At 41.1% G+C, this 16,281-nt stretch overlaps 1 protein-coding gene across 2 annotated transcripts in view; it reads right to left on the minus strand.

The window, feature by feature from the left end:
* The window catches only part of LOC117506091 (metabotropic glutamate receptor 4-like), a 771,651-nt gene that overhangs the window by 142,819 nt on the left and 612,551 nt on the right, over positions 1-16,281 (minus strand). The window lies entirely within an intron of this gene.

Below are 16,281 nucleotides of genomic sequence, written 5' to 3' on the forward strand. Positions count from 1 at the left end.
GACACGAAGCAGAAAGTTCGATCACATTACACCCATTTTGGCATCCCTTCACTGGCTTCCTGTCCCATTGAGATCAGATTTTAAGGTTCTGCTACTAACCTATAAAATCATTCATGGGCTGGCACCTCCCTTCCTAGCTGACCTAATTAAACCTTATGTACCGGCCCGGGCTTTACGTTCTCAGGGTGCAGGACTACTTTGTGTCCCTAAGGTGAATAAGAAGTCTGCGGGTCACAGAGCTTTCTCTTATCGTGCCCCTGTTCTGTGGAATGATCTCCCTGCGTCAATAAAACAGTCAGATTCTGTGGAGATTTTCAAGTCAAGACTCAAGACGCACTTATTTTCCCTTTCATGTGGCTAGCATACTGGTACAGTTTTGTTTTACGCTTTTTACTCTTTATTTCCTTTATTAGTAATTGGAGCAGGCTGCGGCCCTAACTTTACCTAAATTCTGGGGTCTTTTAGTGAAGTTTAGGGCTAGTGGCCGGCGATCACCTTAGTATTTCTCTGTTTTTCTTGTTGTTTAATGCTGGCAAATTATACAGTATTTTTTGTCTTTCTGATGCCTGATTCTGTTTTTTCTCTCTGTTTAAAGTGCAGCTCCATCCAGAGATGGGAGTTGTATTCATGTTGGCGATCCTCCTGTCCTGTGCGCCAATAGCATTTCTTGTATATTCGTCCGTGAATTGTCTGTAATTTATGTTTGTAGCATGGCCCAAGCAGAGGCTCACCCCTTTGAGTCTGGTCTGCTTGAGGTTACTTCCTCAGAGGGAGTTTTTCCTTACCACTGTTGCTGTGGGGGTTGGTAAGGTTAGACCTTACCTGTGTGAAGTGCTTTGAGGCAACTCTGTTGTGATTTGGCGTTATATAAATGAAAATAAATTGAAAAATTGAAATTAAAAATGTAATAATATTAGACTGTAAAATACTTCTTGGACTAGAACATGCCATATTTGGTTAATTTGCTTAGAGACCATATGTTCCAGCCTATGCTGTGCAGACTGCTGCGTGTTCCGAGGGTTAAGGAGAAGTCTTTAGGTCACAAAGCATTTTCTTATTGTGCATCCTTTTTGTGGAATAGTTTATCCCACTGAGATAAGACAGTTCGTAATAAATTTGTTCACGGACTGGCACCTTCCTACTTAGCTGACCTAATTAAACCCTACGTACCGGCCCGGGTTTTGCATTCTCAGGGTGCAGGACTACTTTGTGTCCCTAGGGTGAATAAAAAGTCTCTGGTCATAGAGTTTTCTCTTATCGCACACTTGTTCTGTGGAGTGATCTCCCTGCATCAATAAAACAGTCAGATTCTGTGGAGACTTTCAAGTCCAGACTTAAGACGCACTTATTTTCCCTTTCGTATGGCTAGCATACTGGCATAGTATGTACTATGCTTTTTACCCTTTTAAATTAATTTTATTTGTAAACATTCCCTGCCGCAGCCTCAACTTTATCTAAAGTCTGGGTGTTTTAGTGAAGCTTAGGACTAGTGGCCCCATCCCCGTAGAGACGGTGCCTGCTCCCAGACTACCAATAACCAGCAAAAATCTATTTAAGCATAAAAATTCAAAAAGAAAAAATAATATAGCACCTTCAACTGCACCACAGACTAAAACAGTTAAATGTGGTCTATTAAACATTAGGTCTCTCTCTTCTAAGTCCCTGTTGGTAAATGATATAATAATTGATCAACATATTGATTTATTCTGCCTTACAGAAACCTGGTTACAGCAGGATGAATATGTTAGTTTAAATGAGTCAACACCCCCGAGTCACACTAACTGTCAGAATGCTCGTAGCACGGGCTGGGGCGGAGGATTAGCAGCAATCTTCCATTCCAGCATCTTAATTAATCAAAAACCCAGACAGAGCTTTAATTCATTTGAAAGCTTGACTCTTAGTCTTGTCCATCCAAATTGGAAGTCCCAAAAACCAGTTTTATTTGTTATTATCTATCGTCCACCTGGTCGTTACTGTGAGTTTCTCTGTGAATTTTCAGACCTTTTGTCTGACTTAGTGCTTAGCTCAGATAAGATAATTATAGTGGGCGATTTTAACATCCACACAGATGCTGAGAAGACTTAACAGTATTCCCTGAAAACTCCCTTCTGTCTGATCATTTCTTAATAACATTTACATTTACTCTGATGGACTACCCAGCAGTGGGGAATAAGTTTCATTACACTAGAAGTCTTTCAGAAAGCGCTGTAACTAGGTTTAAGGATATGATTCCTTCTTTATGTTCTCTAATGCCATATACCAACACAGAGCAGAGTAGCTACCTAAACTCTGTAAGTGAGATAGAGTATCTCGTCAATAGTTTTACATCCTCATTGAAGACAACTTTGGATGCTGTAGCGCCTCTAAAAAAGAGAACTTTAAATCAGAAGTGCCTGACTCCGTGGTATAACTCACAAACTCGTAGCTTAAAGCAGATAACCCGTAAGTTGGAGAGGAAATGGCGTCTCACTAATTTAGAAGATCTTCACTTAGCCTGGAAAAAGAGTCTGTTGCTCTATAAAAAAAGCCCTCCGTAAAGTCAGAGCTCTATTGAGCTGAGTATTCCATTAACTTTAACTAGTAATGACTTCATGACTTTCTTTGCTAACAAAATTTTAACTATTACCTCATAACCATCCCAAAGAGGTATTGTTATCTTTGGCTGCTTTCAGTGATGCCGATATTTGGTTAGACTCTTTCTCTCCAATTGTTCTGTCTGAGTTATTTTCATTAGTTACTTCATCCAAACCATCAACATGTTTATTAGACCCCATTCCTACCAGGCTGCTCAAGGAAGCCCTACCATTATTTAATGCTTCGATCTTAAATATGATCAATCTATCTTTGTTAGTTGGCTATGTACCACAGGTTTTTAAGGTGGCAGTAATTAAACCATTACTTAAAAAGCCATCACTTGACCCAGCTATCTTAGCTAATTATAGGCCAATCTCCAACCTTCCTTTTCTCTCAAAAATTCTTGAAAGGGTAGTTGTAAAACAGCTAACTGATCATCTGCAGAGGAATGGTCTATTTGAAGAGTTTCAGTCAGGTTTTAGAATTCATCATAGTACAGAAACAGCATTAGTGAAGGTTACAAATGATCTTCTTATGGCCTCGGACAGTGGACTCATCTCTGTGCTTGTTCTGTTAGACCTCAGTGCTGCTTTTGATACTGTTGACCATAAAATTTTATTACAGAGATTAGAGCATGCCATAGGTATTAAAGGCACTGCGCTGCGGTGGTTTGAATCATATTTGTCTAATAGATTACAATTTGTTCATGTAAATGGGGAATCTTCTTCACAGACTAAAGTTAATTATGGAGTTCCACAAGGTTCTGTGCTAGGACCAATTTTATTCACTTTATACATGCTTCCCTTAGGCAGTATTATTAGACGGTATTGTTTAAATTTTCATTGTTACGCAGATGATACCCAGCTTTATCTATCCATGAAGCCAGAGGACACACACCAATTAGCTAAACTGCAGGATTGTCTTACAGACATAAAGACATGGATGACCTCTAATTTCCTGCTTTTAAACTCAGATAAAACTGAAGTTATTGTACTTGGCCCCACAAATCTTAGAAACATGGTGTCTAACCAGATCCTTACTCTGGATGGCATTACCCTGACCTCTAGTAATACTGTGAGAAATCTTGGAGTCATTTTTGATCAGGATATGTCATTCAAAGCGCATATTAAACAAATATGTAGGACTGCTTTTCTGCATTTACGCAATATCTCTAAAATCAGAAAGGTCTTGTCTCAGAGTGATGCTGAAAAACTAATTCATGCATTTATTTCCTCTAGGCTGGACTATTGTAATTCATTATTATCAGGTTGTCCTAAAAGTTCCCTAAAAAGCCTTCAGTTAATTCAAAATGCTGCAGCTAGAGTGCTAACAGGGACTAGAAGGAGAGAGCATATCTCACCCATATTGGCCTCTCTTCATTGGCTTCCTGTTAATTCTAGAATAGAATTTAAAATTCTTCTTCTTACTTATAAGGTTTTGAATAATCAGGTCCCATCTTATCTTAGGGACCTCGTAGTACCATATCACCCCAATAGAGCGCTTCGCTCTCAGACTGCAGGCTTACTTGTAGTTCCTAGGGTTTGTAAGAGTAGAATGGGAGGCAGAGTCTTCAGCTTTCAGGCTCCTCTCCTGTGGAACCAGCTCCCAATTCAGATCAGGGAGACAGACACCCTCTCTACTTTTAAGATTAGGCTTAAAACTTTCCTTTTTGCTAAAGCTTATAGTTAGGGCTGGATCAGGTGACCCTGAACCATCCCTTAGTTATGCTGCTATAGACGTAGACTGCTGGGGGGTTCCCATGATGCACTGTTTCTTTCTCTTTTTGCTCTGTATGCACCACTCTGCATTTAATCATTAGTGATTGATCTCTGCTCCCCTCCACAGCATGTCTTTTTCCTGGTTCTCTCCCTCAGCCCCAACCAGTCCCAGCAGAAGACTGCCCCTCCCTGAGCCTTGTTCTGCTGGAGGTTTCTTCCTGTTAAAAGGGAGTTTTTCCTTCCCACTGTAGCCAAGTGCTTGCTCACAGGGGGTCGTTTTGACCGTTGGGGTTTTTCTGTAATTATTGTATGGCCTTGCCTTACAATGTAATGCGCCTTGGGGCAACTGTTTGTTGTGATTTGGCGCTATATAAAAAAATTGATTGATTGATTGATTGATTGATCACCTTAGCATTTCTTTTGTTTTTCTTGTTGCTTAATGCTGACAAATTATACCTTATTTGTTGTCTTTCTACCACCTCAATCAATCAATCAACTTTTTTCTTATATAGCGCCAAATCACAACAAACAGTTGCCCCAAGGCGCTCTGTTTTTTTTTTCTCTCTGTCTGAGGTGCAGCTCCATCCAGAAATGGGAGTGGGTGTCTTCTTTTGCAATAGTCATGAAATAGACAGGATCTGTGGACCTCTACATGATCGCTTTCTTAACTAACTGACAAAGACTTAGGTGTTGACTTGTTGGCATCTCAGGCTGGTAGCTAGCTGCAAAACTCCTTTTTGTTTGTGTTTCACTATAACCTCTTTGTCATGTATCATGTAAAATCTAGTGAGAAATAAACACTTCTAAAACTGAAAATGCTGTTTTTTTTTAACCTGATAACACCTCTGGAATCATTTACAAACATTTTGCGGATGTTAGCGTGCATGCTAACTTCCGCTAACTTAAAATCACCAGTGTAAAACTAACACTGACAGTTTTAAATTAACACTGCCAGTGTACATATGGTCCTACTGTGGTCAGAGTGGGACCATATGTTCACTGTCAGTGTTAATTCAACACTGGTGATTTTACTGTGTATAGAGTTAAATTTGTCCATTAATACCTTCAAATGTACACAGGGTGATCTACAAATATTCCTTGATTTGCACAACTTCCGCTCTTGTCAATAGCTCATGTACACGCAGACGTATGCCCTCCTGCAGATGCCGTTAAAACCTACATACTGTTTATGATTGATTGATTGATTGATTGATTGATTGATTGATTGATTGATTGATTGATTGATTGATAGAGGAGCTTTATTGAACATGTGGATTGCCAGTGGAGTTCTGGACATACATTGCAGTATGTCCAGAACTCTGCTGCGAGGCTTCTGACCCGCACCAACAGGACAGCCCACATCACGCCTATCTTGGAATCCCTCCACTGGCTCCCTGTTGCCTCCAGAATTAATTTTAAAATCTTGGTTTTGACTTTGAGAGCACTACATGGTCAGGCTCCTGATTACATTGCTGACTTGATTCAGCCTTACACCTCAGCCCGCAGCCTCAGATCTTTAGGTCAGAACCTGTTGATTGTTCCTCGAACCTCCTTTAAAACTCGAGGAGACCGATCTTTTAAAGCCGTAGCGCCTCGTCTCTGGAACGAACTCCCTCTGTCCCTGTGATCCCTGGACTCTACTTTTTAAACAGGCTTTTCATGGCCAATAATCTTTTAGTACTGAGTGTTTTACTGTATATTTTTATTGTTTTACCTTGTAAAGCGCTTTGTGACCCCTGTCTGTGAAAGACGCTATATAAATAAAGTTTACTTACTTACTTACTTACTATGTACAAATTGTATGTAAGAAAACAGGATCTTAATAATTAATTAAACAACTGCAAAGAAAGAAGAGAATGCTCATGGGGTTGCTGTGGTGGTCAGAGTAGGTGGTCACCCAAACTAAGCTTTTAGTGTTTACGAACTTAACTAACACTAATTGAGTAGAGTTAACATCATAATCGAGTCTCTCACTGTAGTGTTAATTTGAAAGTGTGCTATTTACTGTGTACCTCTTCTAAAAGAAGATCCTACTTGCACATAACTACAACCACTCCTGTGGAACACATATGCGACTTCTGATGCATTAAAGTAGCCTTAAGTGCTCTAAATAAAATATTTTGCAGACTCCTGGGTTCCTTCTTTTGATGAGTTCCTTTTCAGAGCCTTATTGCCATAAGAAATTCAGTTCAGTAATAAAGGTCTGTGTAATTTTGAGCAGTATGTGTGGACGTACTCTACGCCCGCAGTCAAAGCTCATCCTTGCGTGTATAAGTACCAGTGCTGGTGTGTGTGCTTGTTTCAAACACATGGCTGAGGGGCAGCCTAGTGGTTTCTCCGTGACCACTGTCACCTTACAGTAAGACGGGTGTTAGTGTCTGTGGGTTCTGCCATAAATACACATAATTTGGTTGGACAACAGTCTCTAAATTGTCTCAAAATATAAATGTGTTACTGATTTTCAGGGTGAGTAACCAATTAGCAGCTGTGTTTCTAAAGTATTTCTTTAAATAGTTGTTTTCTAGTGTATAACAAGGGCTTTTGGTGCTGGGGTGTGACAATGAGCCAGCTGAGACTACACTTTGCACACATGCAAAAACAATGATTTTAGTACTGTTATGCATTTTAATTAGAACAAGAGTCAAAGAGCAAATATTTCTGCCAACGTCCAAGAAACCTCTGTTGTCATGGAATCTGTTGACAGTTTCTTTTGATGGACCATAATTGCTGAGCTTTGACTTTCATTCGCTTTTGCTGTAGCAAGCATTCACTTTTCAGCATTTTGTTGACCTTTGATCTGGATTTTTTCATCCTGACCACTTATCTTTGATCTTGAGCTTTGATTCTCATCACTGGATTTTGATACTGATCACTGAGCTGCGATCTGAATCACATACCTTTGATCCTGAATTTTGATCATTGATAACTTCCTAGTATTAAACTTTGATAAGACTGAAATGATGGTTCTTGGTCCAGTGAGACATCGGCATCAATTTGACCAGTTAAGTCTTAGCCTAGGCTCGTGTGTCATACATCACACTGACAAAGTGAGGAACCTTGGGGTAATTTTTGATCCTACATTGTCCTTTGGCACATTAGAAATATTACTAGGACTGCTTTCTTCCACTTGCAAAATATAGTGAAGATTCGTCCCATCCTGTCTATGGCTGATGCTGAGACTCTGATCCATGCGTTTATCTCTTCTAGATTGGACTACTGCAATGTTCTATTTTCTGGTTTACCGCAGTCCAGCATTAGGGCTCTCCAATTGGTTCAAAATGCTGCTGCCAGACTTTTGACACGAAGCAGAAAGTTTGACAACACTACACCCATTTTGGTGTCTCTTCACTGGCTTCCTGTCCCAGTGAGATCAGATTTTAAGGTTCTGCTACTAGTCTACAAAATTGTTCACGGACTGGCACCTCCCTACCTAGCTGACCTAATGAAACCTTACGTACCGGCCCGGGCTATACGTTCTCAGGGTGCAGGACTACTTTGTGTCCCTAAGGTGAATAAGAAGTCTGCGGGTCACAGAGCTTTCTCTTATCGTGCCCCTGTTCTGTGGAATGATCTCCCTGCGTCAATAAAAGTCATTCTCTGGTGACTTTCAAGTCCAGATTTAAGGCGCACTTATTTTCCCTTTCGTATGGACTTTGATTATGTTCACCGAGCTTTGATGGTGATTACACATCTCTGATCATGTTCCTCACCTTTGATCTTTAATCTTGTTTTAAATGCAAATGTGATGTGCAGTGTACTATTCAAATTAATGCGTGTTGTGATTTTTTTTTTTGTGCTAATAATGTATTGTGAAGCAGATATGCACAATATTTGAGGGAATCATGACTTTGACGATAAAAACATGAAATTTGGCACACAGTTAGAGCATACCAAACAGATTATTTCTGGCTATAGGAGCATCGCAGAGGTGGCCGTTTTTCAAAGATTGCTGCCATGAATTGCTCAGGCGCTAGACCATCAAGGCTCTTGATTTTGGTGGCTAATCCAACATATTACTATGTGGCCGCATGTTCTGGACACTCGGGTGAAAAGAGGGGCAGAGCTGTCAACTGATCACCATCTGGTGGTAAGTTGGATCAGAGGGTGGGGGAGGACTTTGGACAAACCTGGTAAGCCCAAACAGATAGTGCGGGTGAAGTGGGAATGTCTTGAGGAGCCCACTGTTTGACAGATCTTCAACTCACACCTCTGAAAGAGGTGTGAGGGGTGACCCTCTGCTTGGGCCATGATACCGACACAACTGACAAAACAATTTACAAAATGAATATACAGGAAATTTTGCTTGTGCACAGGACGGGAGGGTTGCAGAAGTAGACACCACACCCATCTCTGGATGGAGCCATATCTCAAATAGAGAGAAAAAAAACAGAATCAGGCATCAGAAAGACAATAAATACAGTCTAATTTGTCAGCATTAAGCAACAAGAAAAAAACAAGAAATACAAAGGTGATCGCCGGCCACTAGCCCTAAGCTTCACTAAATGACCCAGAATTTAGATCAATTTTAGGCCGGGCACGCTCCGTTTCCTAATAAAATAAATTTAAAAGAGTAAAAAGCATAGTAACACACTATGCCAGTATGCTAGCCATACGAAAGGGAAGATAAGTGCATCTTAAGTCTGGACTTGACAGTTTCTACAGAATTTGACTGTTTTATTGATGCAAGGAGATCATTCCACAGAACAGGGGCACAATAAGAGAAAGCTCTGTGACCCACAGACTTTTTATTCATCCTAGGGACAAAAAGTAGTCCTGCACCCTGAGAACGTAAAGCCCGGGCCGGTACGTAAGGTTTAATTAGGTCAGCTAGGTAGAAGGTGCCAGTCCATGAACAATTTTATAGACTAGTAGCAGAACCTTAAAATCTGATCTCACAGGAACAGGAAGCCAGTGAAGAGATGCTAAAATGGGTGTAATGTGGTCAGACTTTCTGCCTTGTGTCAAATGTCTGGCAGCAGCATTTTGAACCACTTGGAGAGCCCTAATGCTGGACTGCGGCAAACCATAAAACAGAACATTGCAATAGTCCAATCTAGAAGAGACAAACACATGAATCAGGGTCTCAGCCTCAGCCACAAATTGGGACAAATCTTCACTATATTTTGCAAGTGGAAGAAAGCAGTCCTCATAATATCTCTAATGTGGAGGTGAAAGGACAATGTAAGATCAAAAATTACCCCAAGGTTTCTCACTTTGTCAATGTTATATATGACATACAAGCCTAGGCTAAGTGTTAGCTAGTCAAATTGATGCCAATGTCTCACTGGACCAAGAAGCATCATTTCAGTCTCATCAGAATTTAAAAGTAGGAAGTTGCTAGACATTCAGCTTTTCATTAATGCAAGGCAATGTTCTAGTAGTTATCAGCATGTATAACTGAGTATCATTGGTATAGCAATGAAAGGTAATCCCAAAACGCTGCAATATGTGCCCAAGGGGTGCTATATAAAGGAAGAAAAGCAGGGGCCTAAGATGGACCCCAGTGGAACCCCAAATTTCATGTCACTAAGGTTAGAGGTGTTACTGTACAAATAACAGTGAGAACAATTGGTCAGGTATGATGTCAACCATGCAAGGGAATTCCCAGTCAGTGATGGGCACAGATAACCAAAAAATTAACTTTGACAACAGATAATATAACTGAAAAGTTATCTGAAAAGTTTCCTGCAGGAAACAGCACAGACAAATCCTGAGAGTATCCACAAAATCAACTCTTTACTAATCATAATCATTTTTCTTTCAACATCCTGCCCGTGCTGGAAGCTCTTGTTTACAACAACGCTTACAACAACATATATCTTTTAATGTTGAATAACCCACTAATTCTGAGGTTTTGTAACAAACACAGACCGCAAAGCATTCTGGGTAAAAGTGCTAAACAGTGATTGGTTCAGTAATCCATTATGTAAACCAACACATTAATGTGACGTGTGTTGTGTGTTGGTTTAAAGATAAATGTGCTTTTGTAAAATATTCCATTTTTATTTGTAAAAACAGGCATTTTTGAGGAGCCCTGGAAGTGTCATCGCAATTGTATGTTTTAAAACTTTTATGATGTTGTAAAACGTGCACTCAATATTAGTAAGTAAGTAAGTAAATTTATTTATATAGTGCCTTTCACAGACATAAGGCCATGTACACACGTTGTCGGGTATTTGTAAAACCGAATATCTTACCCTTTCAGTTTGGGGAAAAACTTCATCCACACTACGTCGTTTAAAAAAAAAAAATCCATCCACATTGAACCGTATAAATGTGTTGTAATTAGTCTGCCAAACCTTTGGGTGGCGGTACTGATTAAAATTCTATCCAATCAGGAGCCTTATTCTCTTGTCGTCACTTCCTCAAAAACTAAAAACATGGCGCCAACCTCATTCGTGTGGACTGATAAGGAGTCGGAATTACTTCTAACCGTAGTTTTAGAATACAAATTTAACAAATATATGCACACAAAAAGCGCCTGGACAATGGACAATACCAACACTTTGAGAGCAGCCATGTACCCAGACGTTTAATACTGCCATGAACACTCCTGGCCAGTAGGTGGCAGTAGTGGCCTTGAAAAAAATGTCAAACAAAATTCCAGATAATCCGTGTCTGCTACATTTAAGATGCGTGGAATTTAACAAACGCAAATACACTAACGTCTATAAACCCAGAGAATATATTCACGAGAGTTTTAGGCACTAGAGTTTAATGCTGTTATCTGTGGACCCTGAACAGAGTGTCTGAAATGCATTTGTCCTGTCGTGAATGTCTGAGATTACCTTATGCTACCCATAATGCATTGCTGCCTGGCACAGCATGTGCTCACAAAACCTAAAAAATTAGCACATTACTTTAAAACGAAAACATATATCTGATATTTTCACGTTATAAACTTCAGACATGACAATAATTTTAAATAACTTGTCTAAAATGAGTGGTTAAAATTTGAACCATAAGTTAAACATGTATGCCTCTGGATGACTTGGTGACATTGTGATTATATTAGTATGGTGTTAAAGGAAATGACTTTTTTTTTTTGGTCACCAGTTCTCCTTTGCTTACAGACGATAGAGTGGTTTCTGATTGCAAAGGGTAGAACAACATGCTTATTAGGAAACTTTTAACAGATAGGTCTCAACAGCTTTAACAGTTTTTAAAATGTTTTTCACTGTTCAGCTTAGTTTAGTACGTTATCGGTCTAAAAGTTATCAGACGGTAATTAATCGGAAGATGATTAGTCCGATGATGGTTTTAAATTTATCTAAAAAGATAATCCGATAATGAAAACATTATCTTCGATAATTATCTGTTATCGGATTATTGGAAGTGTGCCCACCACTGTTCCCAGTAATACTAAAATGGTTCTCCAGCCTACTGAATAGAATATGATGATCCACGGTATCAAACCCAGCACTAAGATCTAACAGCACCAGAACCGTAGTGGTGTCAGAATCCACTGCAAGCAGAAGATCATTCATCACTTTAGTGAGAGCTGTCTCTGTGGAATGATATTTTCTAAAAGCAGACTGCAGTGGCTCAAAGAGATTACTCTCAGTAAGATAGTCCACGAGCTGCCGTGAAACCACTTTTTCCAGAATTTTAGAGCAAACTGATAGATTTGATATTGGCCTATAGTTTTTCAATACACTAGGGTCAAGATTGGATTTCTTAAGTAAAGGTTTAATCACTGCAGTTTTGAAACATTTAGGAACAGATCCAAAGGTTAATGAGAGATTAATCACTTCCAGCACAGTTGGCCAAGAGTGGACCACAGGTCCTTAAACAGTTTTGTTGGTATAGGATCAAATAAGCAGGTTGTGTTTGTTGTAGATGTAAAGAGTTTTGTCAGCATACCTAGTGAGATACTATCAAATTCTATAAATGTACATAGTAAAATCACCATTTTAACACTGTCAGTGAACATATGGTCTCACTCTGGCCAGAGTGGGACCATATGTACTTTGGCAGTGTTAATTTAACACTGTCAGTGTTAGTTTTACACTGCTGATGTTACTGTCTAGATAATACTTCAGTAATGGCACACACCTCAATAGCAGGGTGTAGTAATAATGATAATAATAATACATTTTATTTATATTGCACTTTACATTTGATTCCAAATCTCAAAGTACTACAGAGACAAAAAATAACAGTAAAAACATCCTAAAAATATACACATCAATTAATAACATACGAGGTCTATTAGAAAAGTATCCAACCTTATTATTTTTTTCAAAAACCATATGGATTTGAATCACGTGTGATTACATCAGACATGCTTGAACCCTCGTGGGCATGTGAGAGTTTTTTCACGCCTGTCGGTTACGTCATGCGCCTGTGGGCAGTCTTTGAGTGAGGAGTCGTCCACCCGCTCGTCGATTTTTTTCATTGTTTAGGAATGGCTCAGAGACTGCTGCTTTGTTTGATAAAAATTTTTTCAAAACTGTAAGGCACAACTGAGTGGACACCATTCGATAAATTCAGCTGGTTTTCGGTAAAAATTTTAATGGCTGATGAGAGATTTTTGTCTGTAACTGTCGCTTTAAGGACGGCCCACGGCGCCTGACGGCGATCTGCGCTTCGAGGCGGCAGCGTCTCGCCGTTTCAAGTTGAAAACTTCGACATTTCAGGCTCTGTTGACCCAGGAAGTCGTCAGAGAACAGAGAACTTTCAGAAGAAGTCGGCATGAGGAGTTTATTCGGACATTCTATTGTTAACGGACATTTTGTAATGAAAGAACGTGCGGGCAGAGTCGCGTGTCGGGCTGGACCCGACCGCGGGGGGTCGCGATAGGAAAAACACCTCCATTGGAAACCTTAACAGGCAAGTTGGAACATGCCCAAGCTGTTAAACAATTTCTCAGTTACTCACTTGTTGAAAGCCATCAAAAGCCGCCTGAATTTTACAAATGGTTTTCAAACGGAGGTGTTTTTCCTGTCGCGGCGCACACAGATTTGTCGAGTCGTCACGGAAATGACTCGGCGAATTTGCGCGCACGTCTTTCATTAAAAAATGTCCTTAAACAGTGGAATGTCCTCATAAAGTCCTCATGCCGGCCTCTTCTGAATCTTCTCTGTTCTCTCACTACATCCTGGGTGAATTAAGCCTTAAATTAGGATGTTTTCAGGTCGAAACAGGCCGACGACGGCGCCTGGAAGCGCTGCAGGATGTCCCGCTCCATGGGAAGTCCTTACAGCAACAGAAACACCCCATAATCTCTCATCAGCCATTAAACTTTTCACCGAAAACCAGCTTAATTTCTCGAATAGTGTCCACTCGGATATTCCTCACAGGTCCAGAAAAAATGTTGATAAAGCAACGCGCGCCGTTTCGAGCAGCGTGTAAAACAAAGGAATTCAGCCGAGACGGCGGGACCACATCTCACTCAAGGCCTGCCCAAAGGGAAATGACGTCACTGACACGTGTGAAAAAACTCACGCATGCGCACGAGGGTTCAAGCATGATTGGTGTAATCGCATGTCATTCAAATCCATATAGTTGAAAAAAAAATAAAAGGATCGGTTTATTATCTAATAGACCACGTAAGCTTTAAGCTTTTCTAAAAAGATACGCTTTTAGTCCTTTCTTAAAAGCATGGATCATATGTGGTGCCCTGAGGTGGTCTGGTTGAGCATTCCTTGAAGGCTCTGTCTCCCATGGTCTTGAGCCCAGTCCTAGGCAGCAGCAGACGATGCTGTTGGCATGACCTGGTTCTGCCTGAGGTGTGTAGAGTGTGCAGGTCTGTGAGGTAGGTGGGGGCATCACTGTGGAGACAGTGGTGGGTGTGCATGAGGACCTTGTACCCAATACGGAGGTGAATGGGGAGCCAGTGGAGGATAGGGGTGATGTGCTTGTGTTTCTGCAACCTCATCAGGACCCTGGCAGCACTGTTCTGAACATACTGGAGCTTTTGGATGATCCTGCCAGGGATCCCGATGAGGAGTGCATTACAGCAGTCCAACCTGGAGGAGACAAAGGCATGAATGAACTTCTTTGCAGCTGGAAGGGAAAGGGAAGAACGGAGTTTGGAAATATTACGGAGGTGAAAAAAAGAAGTTTTGCAGCTGTGGGTGACATGGTTGTCAAAAGAAAGGTGGCGGTCAAACTTGACCCCAGGGTTTGTAACAGAAGGAGAAAGGGGAATGCTGTGGCCAAAGAGAGAAATGGAGATGATAGGAGAGTAGTGAAGTTGGTGAGAAGTATCAGTTTGAATAGCTTTGGTTTTTGAGCCATTCAGTTGCAGGAAGTTCTGACTCATCCATGCCCCATCTCCTCCAGGCAGGAGTTGAGGCGGGTGACAGTGGAAGAGGGCGAGGCAGAGGGGGTAACCTTGAGATAGAGTTGTGTGTCATCAGCATAGCGGTGGAAATCAATTCCATGCCTGCTGATGACACAGCTGAGGGGAAGCATATAGATGGTGAAGAGGGTTAGACTGAGCACTGAGCCCTGGGGGACCCCACATGTGACAGTGTGGGGGTGGGATTTAGCATCCCCCAGGACCACGTGCTTGGTCCTGTCAGTGAGGTAGTAGTGGAACCAATGAAGGGCAGTGTCAGAGAGGCCAATGTGGTGCTGGAGGCAGTGCAGGAGGATGTGGTGGTTGATGGTGCTAAACACAGCAGAGAGGTCGAGAAGAATGAGGAGGGATGTGGAACCAGAGTCAGAGGCCATCAGCAGGTTGCTGGTGACTCTGATCAGAGCTGTTTCGGTGGTATGGGAGGGGCGGAAACCAGATTGGAATTTTTTGTACAAACTGTTTAATTTGAGATGATTATGAAGTTGAAGGGGAAACTACTCTTTCAAAGATTTTGGAAATGAATGAAAGGTTTGAGATAGGACGGTAATTTGAAGGGGGTTCAGGGGTGAGAGTGGGTTTTTTCAGAATTGGTTTGATGAGCGCTGTTTTGAGGGAGGTTGGGACAGTTCCAGTTTCAAGAGAGAGGTTAATGATTTTGTTAATGATGGGACTAATGGATTTGAAGTGAATTTTGAGCAGAGGGGAAGGAAGGGGATCTAAGAAGTAGATGGTTTTGAAGTGCAGATGATCTTCTCGACCCCCTGCTGCAGAATTGAGGCAGATGTTGTGTAGTGGGTGTTGCTGGGGTGTCATGTGTGGAGCTGTATGTAAATGAAACGTGGAGTGGATATTGTCAATTTTGGAGGTGAAGAAATCAAGGAAGTTATTGCAGTTAGTTACTGCTGGGATGTGGTGTGAAGGAATCTGTGGTTTGAGAAAGTGTTGGATGGTGGAAAATAGTTTTTTGGAGTTACCTGGATTGTTGATGATTATTGCGGAGAAGTGTCCTGACCTTGCAGTGGAAAGAGCTTTACCATAATATCTTTGATGTTCCCGGTAAGCCGACTTGTGCACCGTCAGGACAGCTGTTTTGTAGGCCCACTCCAGGACATGACCAGACCTTTTCATTGCCTGGAGATGGTTAGTGAACCAGGGAGCTGAGCGGGCGAAGGTGATAGTCTGGGTTTTTAGTGGAGCATAAGAGTCCAGAATGGTGCCAAGGCTGTTATTGTAATAGTCCACAAGGTCAGCAACTGATGATTCGGGGGGGGATAGAGAGAAGTTGAAGGTCCTGTGAGGAGTCAATGTTCTTGATGTTCCTAAATGTTATTTGCCATTTTTGTTTGGTGAAATGGGAGGATATGGGGACTTTGATGGCAATTGCCTGATGGTTAGAGACACCTGGAGATCTGTCATTGGGATTGAATCTGTGATTATCACATCCAGTGTGTGACCCTTGCTATGTGTAGGGCCATTAATGAGTTGTTGTAGATTAAGACAGTCCAGCACTTGTTTGAAATCAGAAGCTTGTTGTCTTTGTTTTTTTAATTTATCTTTGATGTCTTTTTAATAGAATGCAGTGGGCCCCAAACTTGGGGTCTAAAGTTGCACCCTAGGCTCTATAGTTATCCTAACCAGAGCTGGCATTGTATCCAAGGGCTCTCTTCAAGATGGTGATCGTTC

Source organism: Thalassophryne amazonica, chromosome 3 (genome assembly GCF_902500255.1).
Source record: "Thalassophryne amazonica chromosome 3, fThaAma1.1, whole genome shotgun sequence".
Taxonomy (NCBI): domain Eukaryota; kingdom Metazoa; phylum Chordata; class Actinopteri; order Batrachoidiformes; family Batrachoididae; genus Thalassophryne; species Thalassophryne amazonica.